Genomic DNA, 14,339 nt, shown 5'->3' with positions numbered 1-14,339 from the left:
CTCTAGCCCCAGCTGCGGGAAGACTCCGTCCGGGCTCCTGTGGGAGCCAAACTTCATCCCCGACTTCAACTGAAAGAAGACTCCATCCGGGCTCCTGCGAGAGCCGGACTCCAGGCTCCTCTCAGATGGATAGTTAGCCACCTTTCTCCAGCTACAGACTCCAACTGAACTTCAGCCGACAAGTCTAGACTCCCTGGCAGGCCGTAGTAACAGCCATGATTCTGCTCCACTCCCTTCGGTGAATCCTATGCAGCTCCATTACTCCCTTCGATGAATCCTACGCGGCTCCATTACTCCCTACGGTGGATCCTACACGGCTCCATTACTTCCTGGCAGGCCGCAGTAACGGCAACAGCACTGCTCCACTTCCTGCGATGGATACCGTGCGATTCTTCCATCCCCTGGCAAGTCACGACAACGGACGTCGCTCCATTCCCTGCGGCAGACTCCACGTGGCGCGCTTCGGTGATAGCCACGGGTCTACTCCACTACTCTAAGCAACAAACTCCGCCTGACCCTGGGCAGCCCACTACCAGATGGTTACAAATGTCGCTATCAGCTTGCAGCCCCCTCCACCTATAAAAGGGGACCCCAGATATGTTATTCTATAAGCTCTCATTTTTACCTAGAAACTCTGCTAAAATTTTTGTTCGAGCACTCCATTCTTGTTGAGGCAGAGAACTGACTTGAGCATCGGAGGGTCTTGTCGGAGCAACTCCACCTCCGGTTTAGACTTCTTTTGCAGGTCCCGATGGTGACCGTGACTCCAACTTCTCCGGCGCAAGCGGATTTTTGCACCAACAGGATTGGCGCTAGAGGAAGGGCGTGTGTCTTCGCAGTACCCTTGTTCTTAAAGGAGCACTCAACGGGACTGCCCCTGGGCATCTTTTCCGGCACCCTCTCCTCCTTCCTCCACTTGGTCTTTGCCCGATGCCTCCCCGTAAGGCGTCCACACAGTGACCCACGGCCTCCGCAGCCAGATCTCAGGCTCCGATCTCACCTCTGGGTTCTCGGGCCCCACATCCTCCGGCAATGGTCACTGGCATGGAGTGGTCGGACAATCGACCTCCGACGGATTTCGCCAACACCCTCTCGGGAGGATCCCGGCAAGAAGCAACCAACGTACTGGCCGTACCCCCCAAGCGACAAAAGATTGAAGAACCCATAACCTTTACTGAATAAGATGCTCAGGGAGTTCAATTTCCTCATAACGACGCAGTTGTAGTTTCCTTGAATATAGCAGATTATGACGTTTGCCGCATTCTTGTCGACAATGGAAGTTCGGCCGATATTTTATTCTACGATGCCTTTTCAAGGATGCCCATCCTTGACGGCCATTTGAGGCCGATTAGCTCCCCTCTGGTAGGGTTTACCGGCGATGCTGTTCCAGCGGAGGGAATAATAACTTTGACTGTGGCCGCAGGTCGATATCCAAGGCAATCCAGGGCTCTAGTGAATTTCCTGGTGGTGAAGGCGCCATCAGCTTACAACGCAATCCTCGGCCGACCTGGCCTCAATGCTCTCTGAGCCATCGTATCAACCTACCATTTGAAGTTGAAATTCTCCACCAGCCGGGGGATCGAGAGGTCCGAGGAGACCAAGCCCTGGCCAGACACTGCTACAACATAGCCCTGCAAAGAAGCGACCAATCTGACCCCTGTCCAGTCGATGGACTGGATGCTCGCGATGACCTCACTGAAAAGAGGGACGTTCCAATCGAAGATCTGGTATCGATCCCTTTAAACGACAGGAATGCGGAGCATGTAGCGATGATCGGCTCCAACCTGGGGGAGGAGGTGCGAACGCGTCTCATCGATTTTCTATGAAAGAATGCAGACGTTTTCGCTTGGGTTCCAGTGGACATGTCAGGGATTGACACGGAAGTCATGGAGCACCGCCTGGCCGTCCATCCAAAGCATCGACCGACGAAAGAAAAAATCCGAGGTCATGCGCCAGAGAGGCACAGAGCGATAGCCGAGGAAGTGGACAAGCTCCTTAAAGCCGGATTCATTAGGGAAGTCAATTATCTTAATTGGATTTCCAACGTTGTCCTAGTCAAAAAAGCAAACGGCAAGTGGAGGATGTGCATAGACTTCAAAAAGCTGAATAAGGCCTGCCCAAAGGACAGCTACCCCCTTCCCAGGATCGATCAACTGGTGGATGCGACCTCGGGCCATGAGCTCCTCACCTTCATGGATGCATTCTCCGGCTATAATCAAATCAGGATGACACCGGAAGATGAAGAAAAGACCACTTTCATTACTAACTGTGGCCTTTACTGTTACAGGGTCATGCCTTTCGGCCTCAAAAATGCAGGCGCAACCTACCAGCGGTTGGTGAACAAAATCTTCAAGGAGCAAATCGGCCACAATATGGAGGTCTACGTGGACGACATGCTCGTAAAAAGCAAATCTTCCATGGACCACATCGCCGACCTCGAGGAGACCTTCGACGCTCTTCGAAAATATAAAATGAAGCTGAACCCGACTAAATGCACTTTCGGAGTAACCTCGGAAAAGTTCCTGGGCTTCATGGTATCGAGGCACGGGATTGAGGCCAATCCAGAAAAAATTCATGCCATCCAGGAGATGGCTGCCCTAAAGTCGATAAAAGAGGTTCAACGCCTTACAGGGAGGGTAGCGGCCCTGAATCGCTTCGTTGCAAGGTCGGCCGAATGGTGCTTACCCTTCTTTCAAACCCTCAAGCAGTCGAAGAACTTCTGTTGGACCTCTGAGTGCCAGCAGGCGTTCGAAGAACTAAGGAGCTACCTCGGCTCACCCCCACTGTTGACAAAGTCGGAGCCTGGGGAGGAACTATTTTTATACCTGACGGTCTCTCCCATGGCTCTCGCGGCTGTCCTTGTCAAAGAAGAAGCGAAAGTCCAACGGCTGATCTACTACGTCAGTCGCGCGTTGAGAGACGCTGAGACCAGGTATACCAAATTAGAAAAATTGACTTACGCCTTGTTGATTGCAGCCCGGAGGCTGCGACCCTACTTTCAAGGGCACATCGTAACGCTGCTCACCGACCAACCGATCAAGGTGATTTTGCACCGGGCAGACGCCTCTGGGAGGATGGCAAAATGGGTGATCGAGCTCACAGAATTTGACATCAACTATCGACCCAGGCCAGTAGTGAAGGCACAAATATTGACAGATTTCATAGTGGAGTGTACCATCCTAGAGGAGGCCGAACCTGAACAAGGCAAAATTGACGGCCTGAAGCCCCAACCGAACTCCCCTAAAGAAGAAGCAGATCCCTTTGATCGCTTTTGAGCCCTCTATGTGGATGGATCTTCCAACATGTCAGGCGCAGGTGCGGGCCTGATCTTGATCAGTCTGGAGGAAATCATCGTGGAGTATGCTCTGCATTTTGAGTTCCCCGCAATGAACAACGGAGCGGAATATGAAGCTCTGATTGCGGGACTGAGGATCGCCAAAGAGCTGGGAGTAGATCGGCTCCGGGTCCACAGCGACTCTCAACTGGTAGTGGGACAAGTCAACGAAAATTACAAAGTGCGGGAGGACAGCATGGCTAAATACCTTGAAAGGGTAAAGGAGCTCATCCCCGCCCTCATCGACTTCAACATCAGACAGATTTCGAGGTTGGAAAATATCAGGGCTGACCTTCTTTCCAAGCTGGCAACGTTGGCTCCGGTCGAATTGCCCAAAGGCATTCTTTTTAAAGTTCTAAAGTGCCCGAGCACAGAAGAATCGCGGTCTGTGATGAAAATTGACCACGAGCCCAGCTGGGTCGACCCACTGATAACCTATCTCAGAGATGGAGTTCTCCCCCAGGATGCAAAAGACGCTCGGAAGCTCAGAAATCAAGCCTCCTGATACATCCTTTATGAGGACAAGTTGTACAAGAGATCATACTCTTTGCCACTTTTGAAATGTCTCCGACCTTCAGAAGCTGACTACGCCTTGTGAGAGGTGCATGAAGGAATCTGCAGAAACCATCTGGGGGCTAGATCTTTATCCCACAAGTTGCTCCGCCAAGGATATTATTGGCTGACAATGCATCATGATTCGATTGAATATGTCAGAAAGTGTGATCGATGCCAGAGATATGCCAACATCCAAAGACAGCCCGCCACCGAGCTTACACCCTTGAGTGCCCCATGGCCTTTTGCGCAATGGGGGATGGACATCCTTGGCCCCCTTCCCATGGCATCGGGGCAGAGGAAATTCCTCCTTGTAGCGATCGACTACTTCACCAAATGGGTCGAAGCCGAACCACTAGCAAAAATCACAGAAGCAAAAGTGCAAGATTTTGTCTGAAAGTCGATCGTATGTAGGTTCGGTCTACCTAGGATCCTGATCACTGATAATGGACGGCAATTCACGGGAGCAAGATTCGCCAAATTCTGTGAAGATCTAAACATCTCCCACAACTTCACATCAGTAGCCCATCCTCAGGCGAATGGCGAAGCTGAGGTGACTAATAGAACCCTTCTGCAGGGGATTAAGACAAGGCTCGAAAAGGCGAAGGAAACTTGGGTGGACGAACTTTATCATGTGTTGTGGGCATATCGAACTACCCAAAGACTGCCCACAGGGGAGACCCCCTTTGCTTTGGCCTTCGGAATGGAGGCCGTCATCCCAATTGAGCTTAAACTCCCGTCGGCACGAGTCATGGCATTCGACGAACATCAAAATTTGCAAAGTCTTAAAGCCAACCTCGACCTGCTGGAAGAAAGACGGGAGGTAGCTCAGGTTCGAATGGCAGCTTACAGACAGAAAGTCGCTCGCTATTACAACTCCAGGGTCAAGAACAAAGTCTTTAGAGCAGGAGATCTAGTGCTTCGACGGGCCACTGTCTCGCAACCTCAGGATCGAGGGAAGCTCGCCCCAAACTGGGAGGGCCCGTATGAGGTCAAAGAAGTAGTCCGGCCCGAAACTTATTATCTTAAGGAACTCAGAGGAGCCGACCTCCCGCGACCATGGAGCTCGAAAAACTTACGGATGTACTATCAATAACTTTATTTTAATTAAAAGTTGTCTATCTACATGTCTCCCTCCTTTGGCACTATCTTACATCGACAGGGCAGTCCAAACAAACTGTATCAGAAGTAAGAGGGGAACCTCATCTCGACAAAGTCGAAGGCCCGATTCTCTTTAGACCGGATAGGGGGAGAGGCCCTGCAACGCCCATATGCGCCCCCACAGCCCTGTTAGGGACAGGAGGAGAACCTCGCCCTAACTTGAGCAAAGTTGAAGGCCCGGTTCTCTTTAAACCGGATGGGGGGAGAGGCCCGACAACGCCCATATGCGCCCCCACAGCCCTGTTTGGGACAGGAGGAGAACCTCACCCTAACTTGAGCAAAGTCGAAGGCCCGGTTCTCTTTAGACCAGATGGGGGGAGAGGCCCTGCAACGCCCATATGCGCCCCCACAGTCCTGTTAGGGATAGGAGGAGAATCTCGCCCTAACTTAAGCAAAGTCGAAGACCCGGTTCTCTTTAGACCGGATGGGGGGAGAGGCCCTGCAACGCCCATATGCGCCCCCACAGCCCTGTTAGGGACAGGAGGAGAACCTCGCCCTAACTCGAGCAAAGTCGAAGGCCCGATTCTCTTTAGACTGGAAGGGGGGATCTTCCCCAGCGGCCCCTTCGCAATAAGGCTCCGTCTGGACTCCTACGGGATCCGGACTTCGTCCCCGGCTTCGGCCGTCGGTAAACTCTGTTCGGATTCCCACGGGTGCCAAACTCCGCCTCCAACTTCAACTAAGGACAAACTTCACCCGGGTTCCTGCGGGAGCCGAGTTCCGCCCGCGACTTTACCTACGGGTAAACTTCGTCCAAACTCCTACGGGAGCCGGACTTCATCCCTGACCTTGATTGCAGGTGAATTTCGACCGGACTCCTACGGAGGCCAGATCTCGTCTCCGACTCCAGCCACAGGCAGACTTCGCCCGAACTCCTACAAGAGTCGGGCTCCATCCTCGACCCCGACTGCGGGAAGGCTTCACCCGGGTTCCTACAGGAGCCGGGCTCCGCCCGCGACTTCACCTACGGGTAAACTTCGTCCAAACTCCTACGGGAGCCGAACTTCATCCCTGACCTTGATTGCAGGCGGATTTCGATCGGACTCCTACGGAGGCCAGATCTCGTCTCCGACTCCAGCCACAGGAAGACTTCTCCCAGACTCCTACGGGAGCCGGGCTCCATCCTCGACCCCAACTATGGGAAGGCTTCGCCCGGGTTCCTACGGGAGCCGGGCTCCGCCCGTGACTTCACCTACGGGTAAACTTCATCCGAACTCCTATGGGAGCCAGACTTCATCCCTGACCTTGATTGCAGGTGGATTTCGACCGAACTCCTACGGAGGCCAGATCTCATCTCTGACTCCAGCCACAGGCTGACTTCGCTCGGACTCCTACGGGAGCCGGGCTCCATCCTCGACCCCGACTGCGGGAAGGCTTCGCCTGGGTTCCTACGGGAGTCGGGCTCCACCAACGACTTTGCTTGCAGACTTCGTCCGGACTCCTACGGGAGTCAGGCTCCGTCATCTACTCCGACTGTAGGAAGACTTCATCCGGACTCCTACGGGAGCCAGACTCCGTCTTCTACTCTGGGCTCCACCCATGACTTCGCTTGCAGGTAAACTCCATCCGGACTCTCACAGGAGTCGGACTTCGCCCCGACTTCGCTCACGGGAGCCGAACTCCCGTAGCCCCACCAAGAGCGGAGGGAAAAATTCAAAAAAAAAAAAAAAAGAGAAGAGAAAAGAGAGGAAAAAGAAGAGTAAAGAGAAGGGAATACAACCGCAACAATGGTAAAGAAAAGAAGTTTGGCAGACAACAATTCGACGCAATGCACAAACGAGGTAACAAAATCTCCTTCTCATTCCTTGATGTACGTTACAAGACCCGGAGGGCCAAAAAGATAAAACATTATTACAAGACTTGAAAGGGACACATCGGAGGCTACTTCAAGATGTAGACTTCTCTTCCCGGTTCTATCCTTCCCAGCAGCATCTTCCAGCACATGTGACAAGCCTCTCGGCTCTCGCCCCCCGCCTCATTCCGCTCCACCTTCGAAATTCCAACCCTAGGGGGAAAAGGATGGGATAGATTCCAGGGGGCAGCAAGGGCAACGGCAGCGGCGACGACGACCTGTTTCAAGAAGAATCAGAGTTACCCCAGAGGTAGCAATGGTGCCGGAGATATGCGCCATCACCGGATGCACCATGACAACCACCGTCCTAGGCGTTCTGGCAAGGTCGGCATGCGCTATTTCCACCATCCCCGCAACAAGTTTTACTACCCCACCATCGACGCCGACCGCTTCTGGTCCCTCGGCCCTGACGACATCAAGGATCCCACCTCGGCCTATAATAACAGCTCCGCCCCCTTGACCGGTGTCGCCCCGTTCAACTACTCCAAAATTCTCAGACAGAATGCCTACACCGATTGTCTCCATTATTAAACCCCTGTTGTTGAAGGAATTCTCCCTCGAGCCCCCTTTAAGGCGGTAGGAACCCTCGGCGGTAGTTCGACGATCGGAGAATTCGCAGACTGTTGTTCTTCTCCTTGTACTCTTCTTAGCCCGTGGCATCATCTGGAGATTGGCCTCTGGAGCAGAGGCCCGTGCAGGGGAACCCCGTGGAGAGATTCGGGGGACTGGAAGCAGCGGAGAGCCGGCGAAGATGGCAAAGACTAGCGCGAGGGACGCTCGGAGCCGGAAGGGGCACCGATGGAGTGGCTGAATGGCTAAGCTCTCAGGCGAAGAAAAGTTGTCGTCCCTCAGGCGAAGTGAAGCCTCTGGAGGAGAGGTGGGGGCTTAAATAGGTGACGGAGCCTGGCGCAATTATGGTGGTGGGTGTCCCTAGGCCAACCAATGCTCACCGCGTGTCCCACTCACCGCGACCTAGGGTTGACCATTCGCAGACTTTCATGGCGTGATGCTTGAGATCACGCCCTGGTGGGAGTTTCGAAAAGACTCTTCGGGTCACCTTAATCGAAAAAAGGCTTCAGCATGCATGCATTAAATGCCAAAATATCTGAGAACGATCACGCACGGACATCGAGGGAAGAACTTCGGCTGTGACAATCTTTCTATACTTTCTTCATTCGAAATTCAAACTCGAAAGTAGGGAGACTGGTGTTGGGTATAAAATACCCCCAACCGAAGTTCGTGATGGGAGTGACCCTCCGGGGACCCAACTGACTTTCGACCTCCGGCAACATCTCTTTAAACCTTCGGGGCGGTCGAGCCTCTACCACACTCCCAAGTTTTGCCGACGGACAGGACCCTGCTAGCGTCAATCGGATTCTTCACGGCGTCCGGACTCCCACGGGAGCCGGACCTCGCCCACGACTTCACCCGCAGGCTCCGCCCGGACTCCTATGGGAGCCAGACTCCGCCCACGACTCCAGCTGCAGGTAAACTTTGTCCAGACTCCTACGGGAGCCGGACTTCGTCCCTGACTCTAATTGCAGGTAAACTTCGTCCGGACTCCTATGGGAGCCGGACCTCGCCCACAACTTCACCCGCAGGCTCTGCCCGGGCTCCTACGGGAACCGGACTCCGCCCACGACTCCAGCTACAGGTAAACTTCGTCCGGACTCCTACGGGAGCCGGACATCATCACTGACTCTAATTGCAGGTAAACTTCATCTGAACTCCTACGGGAGCCGGACCTCACCCACGACTTCACCTGCAGGCTCCTACGGGAGCCGGACTCCGCCCACGACTCCAGCTACAGGTAAACTTCGTCCGGACTCCTATGAGAGCCGGACTTCATCCCTGACTCCAATTACAGGTAAGCTTCATCCGAATTTCTACGGGAGCCAGACCTCACCCACGACTTCGCCCGCAGGCTCCGCCCGGGCTCCTACGGGAGCCAGACTCCGCCTACGACTCCAGCTGCAGGTAAACTTCATCCGGACTCCTACGGGAGCCGAACTTCATCCCTGACTTCAATTGCAGGTAAGCTTCATCCGGACTCCTACGGGAGCCAGACCTCACCCACGACTTCGCCCGCAGGCTTCGCCCGGGCTCCTACGGGAGCCGGACTCCGCCCATAACTCTACTTGCAGGTAAACTTCGCCCGGACTCCTACGGGAGCCGGACTTCACTACCAATTTCAATTGCAGGTAGACTTCGCCCGAACTCCTACGGGAGCCAAACCTCGTCTCCAGCCCCAACTATGGGAAGACTCCATCCGGGCTCCTGTGGGAGCCAGACTTCATCCCCGACTTCAACTGAAAAAAGACTCCGTCCGGGCTCCTGCGAGAGCCGGACTCCAGGCTCCTCTCGGATGGATAGTTAGCCACCTCTCTCCAGCTACAGACTCCAACTGAACTTCAGCCGACAAGTCTAGACTCCCTGGCAGGCCGTAGTAACGGCCACTATTCTGCTCCACTCCCTTCGGTGAATCTTACGCAGCTCCATTACTCCCTTCAATGAATCCTATGCGGCTCCATTACTCCCTATGGCAGATCCTACGTGGCTCCATTACTCCCTGGCAGGCCACAATAACAGCCACAGCACTACTCCACTTTCTATGATGGATACCGCGCGATTCTTCCATCCCCTGGCAAGTCGCGACAACGGATGTCGCTCCACTCCCTGCGGCAGACTCCACGTGGCGCGCTTCGGTGATAGCCACGGGTCTACTCCACTACTCTTCGCAACAAACTCCGCCTGACCCTGGGCAGCCCACTACCAGACGGTTACAGATGTCGCTATCAGCTTGCAGCCCCCTCCGCCTATAAAAGGGGACCCCAGATACGTTATTCTATAAGCTCTCATTTTTACCTAAAAATTCTGCTAAAATTTTTGTTCGAGCACTCCATTCTTGTTGAGGCAGAGAACTGACTTGAGCATCGGAGGGTCTTGTCGGAGCAACCCCACCTTCGGTTTAGACTTCTTTTATAGGTCCCGACGGCGATCGAGACTCCAGCTTCTCCGGCACAAGCGAATTTTTGCACCAACAGAATATATGTTTGAGTTTGACATAATTTCATACTGATGAACATATTCAGGGTATAGGGATGATCGAAGGATTGAATTACATGATAACTTGCCACTAAATGATATATTTGATATTTTTACTAAATTTTATATCTTTTGAATAGACATGATACATTACTAGATATTAATCTTGACTTATACATTTGATCGAATTAAAGAGTTTAATTCGATCATCAATTAGAAAGGATTCTAATTACTGAACTCAGGTTAGCTCGATTGGACCTAAATTGGTTAAATTGAAATCTAATCAAATTAGCTCAACTTACATCCAAACCTACTACTAGCTAGATGTGAAATCCAATAGGTCACACACATAAGAAAATTGGCTAAGGACCCTTTTAATAAGGTTGATTAGAATTTTGGATTCAATTAGGGTTCCTAGGAAGCATGCTAGTCGTGTGGAAACCCTAGCTCCTTTGGAGATCAATTTGTTCTCATCAGTTGTAAATTAGCTAGCTCAATTTGGTGGACATTTGGGTCTAGTCATGCCACCTGGAAGTAGCTCAAATTGGGATGTCACATCTCATTTTAACGTCATGTATGAAGAGTCCAAATTGTGGAGGACGCTTGGTGGAAAAAAGGATTTGCATGCGCATGTCGATGTGAGCAGAAGGAGGAATCCTTCTGGCATGGGATTTTGATATGTGTGGTAGCCCTAATCACCCTCCATCCTCTGGTGCACATCTCAAAGTATGAGATGAAATTTTTTTGGATTAAATGGGGTGGAGAAAAATTGAAAATGAGAAGGGTCTCTCGCACGCACGCGTTGAAGCGTTGTGTCTCTCTGCAATTTAGAGAGTCCTTCTATAGATTAAACTTGATTAAAATAGAATGACAACTTTCAAATAATGTTCCATTTTTAATCAAGTTTTTTATGGATAATTTTTTGGAATTTTTCTAGATATATCAAGATGCTTATCCGATGCCAAAACTTCTCCTCACACGCGTGCATGTGCTGATCTGCTCTCACATGAAGGGATGTGAGAATGCCTCTTCTCGTGAACTTTTTGATCACCCTATTAAGTGATCAAGATCAAGATTGAATCCTCTATCCATGTGACTTTTTGAGAATTTTTTTGATTTGAGAAGGGATGTGAAAACATCCCTTCTCTGGTCGCGCATGCAGGTGAAGGTGGTGATCCACGTATCATTGATAAGAGTCCTTCTGCTTGAAGGAACCTTTTTCTCTGATATTCAGATCAGATAAGTTTTTTGAGTGAGATGTGTCCTTTCATTTTGATGCCCCTCTGATGGCTATAAAAAGGCCTGGGTGCTGGGTGTCCGAGGCAATTCAGAAAACCTTTCCAATTTCTCTCTGTTGCTCTCCCTTCTTTCTTACAACCCATCTTAGTTTTAGGACAAGGCTTTAGAATTTAAGACAAAGTCTTATCTAGTTCAGAAAAAGATTGTGAAGATCTTAAAAAATAAAAATTAGAAATTCAGAGGAAGATCTAAGAGGGTTGATAAACACTTAATTTAAGTCATTTAAAGCAAAAAATTATATTTAATTTATTTTATTTATTAAGAATTTGATGCTTCTTTTTATGTTTTACAGGAAAGGTGATCGTCGATACAAAGAGTCTGATTCGCAGATCAAAAAGACTCAAGTTTGAAGAAAATTAGACTTAAAATAAAATTAAAATAAAAGAAGGATGCATACGATATTATAGAAAACGAAGATACTATGCAAGGAACCCAAAAAAGATATAGGCATCATTTTAAAGAAACAAAAGTTTCTTTTTGTAATTTTCTAATCAAAAAGGAGCGTAAGTGGTTTCCTAACAGCTAATGGGTCCGTGAAAGAAGATTGCGGGCGCACAGCATTGCGGGTGCACGGCATGGCCGGTTCGCGGGGAGTTTGTGCTGGTGGACACAGTGGCGAACAGACGGACGCTCATGATAGATCTGAAAATTAAAGGAAAAAAATATAATACTTGGAAATACTTCAAGAGGAAGAATTTGTATTTTTTTTATCTGCTTGTGATCTTTCCATCTCATCCATCCATCTTTTAGTCCTTAGTATTTTCTTTAGTACCACATCTGAAAATCATATAAAACTTCTCCCTCCTAACACCTATAAAAAGGCTCTTGTACTCCCATTTGAGGGGGATCCCAGAAATTCTTCTAGAGCCTTGCATAGAGGAAGAGAAAGGGACTACTCCATGAGTAGCTAGGCTAGCAGTCTCGGGAGTGGAGAAGAAATTTTATAATGACACAGAGTGGGCTTATTGTTCTAAACTTTCTTGTATTTCTTTATATGCAATAAAGATTATACTTTTTATTTAAATCATCATGAGTTCTTTATTTGCTCTCTTTCATATGCTTTTATTTATGCTTTCCTGTTAGATTAATATTAAAAATAACTTTTACTTTCCGGAGATGCGCCGTGATCTATGGGTACGGGGCATGCAGAGGAAAGAAGAGTTGTTTACCTAGTACTTTTCGAAGACGCGCCGTGATCTATGGATACGGAGTGTGCCGAGGAAAGATAGATATTTTTTCTAAGATTAATCGTATCTATTTAATTAAAAAAAAAAGAGAGATACAACTCTACTAGTGCAAAATTAATTCAAAACTTCCGAGCTCTTTATTTTCTAATTACATCAATTTTAAGATAATTTATTTTCTAAATCAAAACAATACTTCTTTCTTTTATTTTGCAATCTCAACTGAGCCCAAGGTCCCTGAGGATATGATCTCGACTCATCCTACCTACGTAGTGAGTAGAGTTATTTTTGATGTTATCAATGACTACGCATCAAATTTTGGTGCCGTTGTCGGAGATCTTGGCACAGTTGAATTAAAAAAAAAACACTGACATTTCATAACACTTAACTAAAATAGCGTAACCTTGAATATAAAAATTTCTAACTTGATTGGACACCTTGTTTCTTTGCATTGCATCTCCATAATTAACTTTAAGGGCGCAACCCATTAACAAGATAAGGTGGAGATTTGATCACCCTTTCTTGGCCCACAAATCACTCTCTTGGATTTGCATAACCTAGACCTTAATCTAAAATTAATTAGACGTTGACCCCTAAGGATTTCAAGCTCATTAGAACAAGTGACCCTGAGAGTTGAACTAAGTTAGACTTGGTCAGCTAACTGGTGTCTAGGCAAGTGGTTTGCGAGACGACTGGGCCCGAAGGAAGGTGGTTTTTAATTGGTTCTGTTCGCTGACCTGGCCAATTTAATTGGTGTCTAAGTAAAACAACGGGGGGACTCCCACTGACCTTACACTTATCTGGCCAGTTGGTTGGTCAAGCTCCGATTTGGAGGGCTTGAAGGCTAACTACAGTTAGTAGCTGTCTAGAACTAGGGTAACTTTAGGATAGAGAGTCCACTGCGTGCTAACTTGATTGTTATTAAAATCTAACCACAACTAATTCTTCTATTAGTTTTAGGACTTCTTAGGATCTCTTCTTTAGAACTCTTTTCTCTCTTCTCCTCTCCTCTTAATAAAAATAATAATAATAATAATAATCCTTAACAGACTAGGATAGTCCTACATAGACCTTTTAGTTGCATGTTAGGTCAACGATCACTAAAACCGGACTTGCAACCATTAAATGAAAAATTAGAAAAGACTCTTAGGACTATCCAAGTTAGAAACATGGCTGCACCTGGTGAGGCTAATCCTCCACGCTCATTGAGAGAATATTTCACTCCATCCTCAGATACCTACTCTCCATGCATTCAAGCACCTCCAGTAGAAGCTACCCAATATGAGATTAAGTCTAGCATTATTCAAATATTGCCATCATTTTATGGACTTAGTAACGAGGACCCATACAAACACTTGGATGAATTTTTTGAAATTTGTTCCACAGTAAAAATCCAAAACTTCTCCGATGATGCCCTTAGGTTGAAACTGTTCCCTTTCTCACTTAAGGACAAAGCCAAGCATTGGTTAAACTCCTTAGACTCTATAATCATTTCAACTTGGGATCATCTTCAAAGAGAATTTCTCAAGAAATACTTTTCAATTGGAAAAACAAATCAAATTAGAAAAGCTATCACTAGTTTTTTCCAATTGGAGGGTGAACTTTTTCATGAGACATGGGAAAGGTTAAGGGACCTCATTCGTAAATGTCCACACCATGCTGTCCCTAAATGACAACTTTATCAGTATTTTTATGATGGTCTATCAGAGAAACACCGATAAATGGTTGATGCATCATGTGGTGGGACGTTCATGCTAAAGAGTGAGGATGAAGCCTGGCAGCTCTTTGAAATACTTAGTGAGAATTTTCTACATCATATGTCTGCCACCTCTAGAGAACAACCCATGCTCCAACAAAAAAGAAGTAAAATTTATCAGATTGAAAACGTCATAGATATCCACAGTAAGGTAGA

General features: G+C 48.6%; 1 non-coding gene across 1 annotated transcript; it reads right to left on the bottom strand.

Moving 5' to 3' along the window:
- Nucleotides 1–13,984: 13,984 nt before the first annotated feature.
- Nucleotides 13,985–14,090, bottom strand: LOC140859030 (small nucleolar RNA R71). The gene has a single exon (XR_012142430.1). It is a non-coding gene; the product is annotated as a small nucleolar RNA R71 (small nucleolar RNA).
- Nucleotides 14,091–14,339: the final 249 nt, after the last annotated feature.

The sequence above is a fragment of the Elaeis guineensis genome, chromosome 6 (assembly GCF_000442705.2).
Source record: "Elaeis guineensis isolate ETL-2024a chromosome 6, EG11, whole genome shotgun sequence".
In the NCBI taxonomy this organism is placed as follows: domain Eukaryota; kingdom Viridiplantae; phylum Streptophyta; class Magnoliopsida; order Arecales; family Arecaceae; genus Elaeis; species Elaeis guineensis.
Note: the sequence above shows the minus strand (reverse complement) of the source record. Positions and strands in the feature narration are given on the sequence as shown.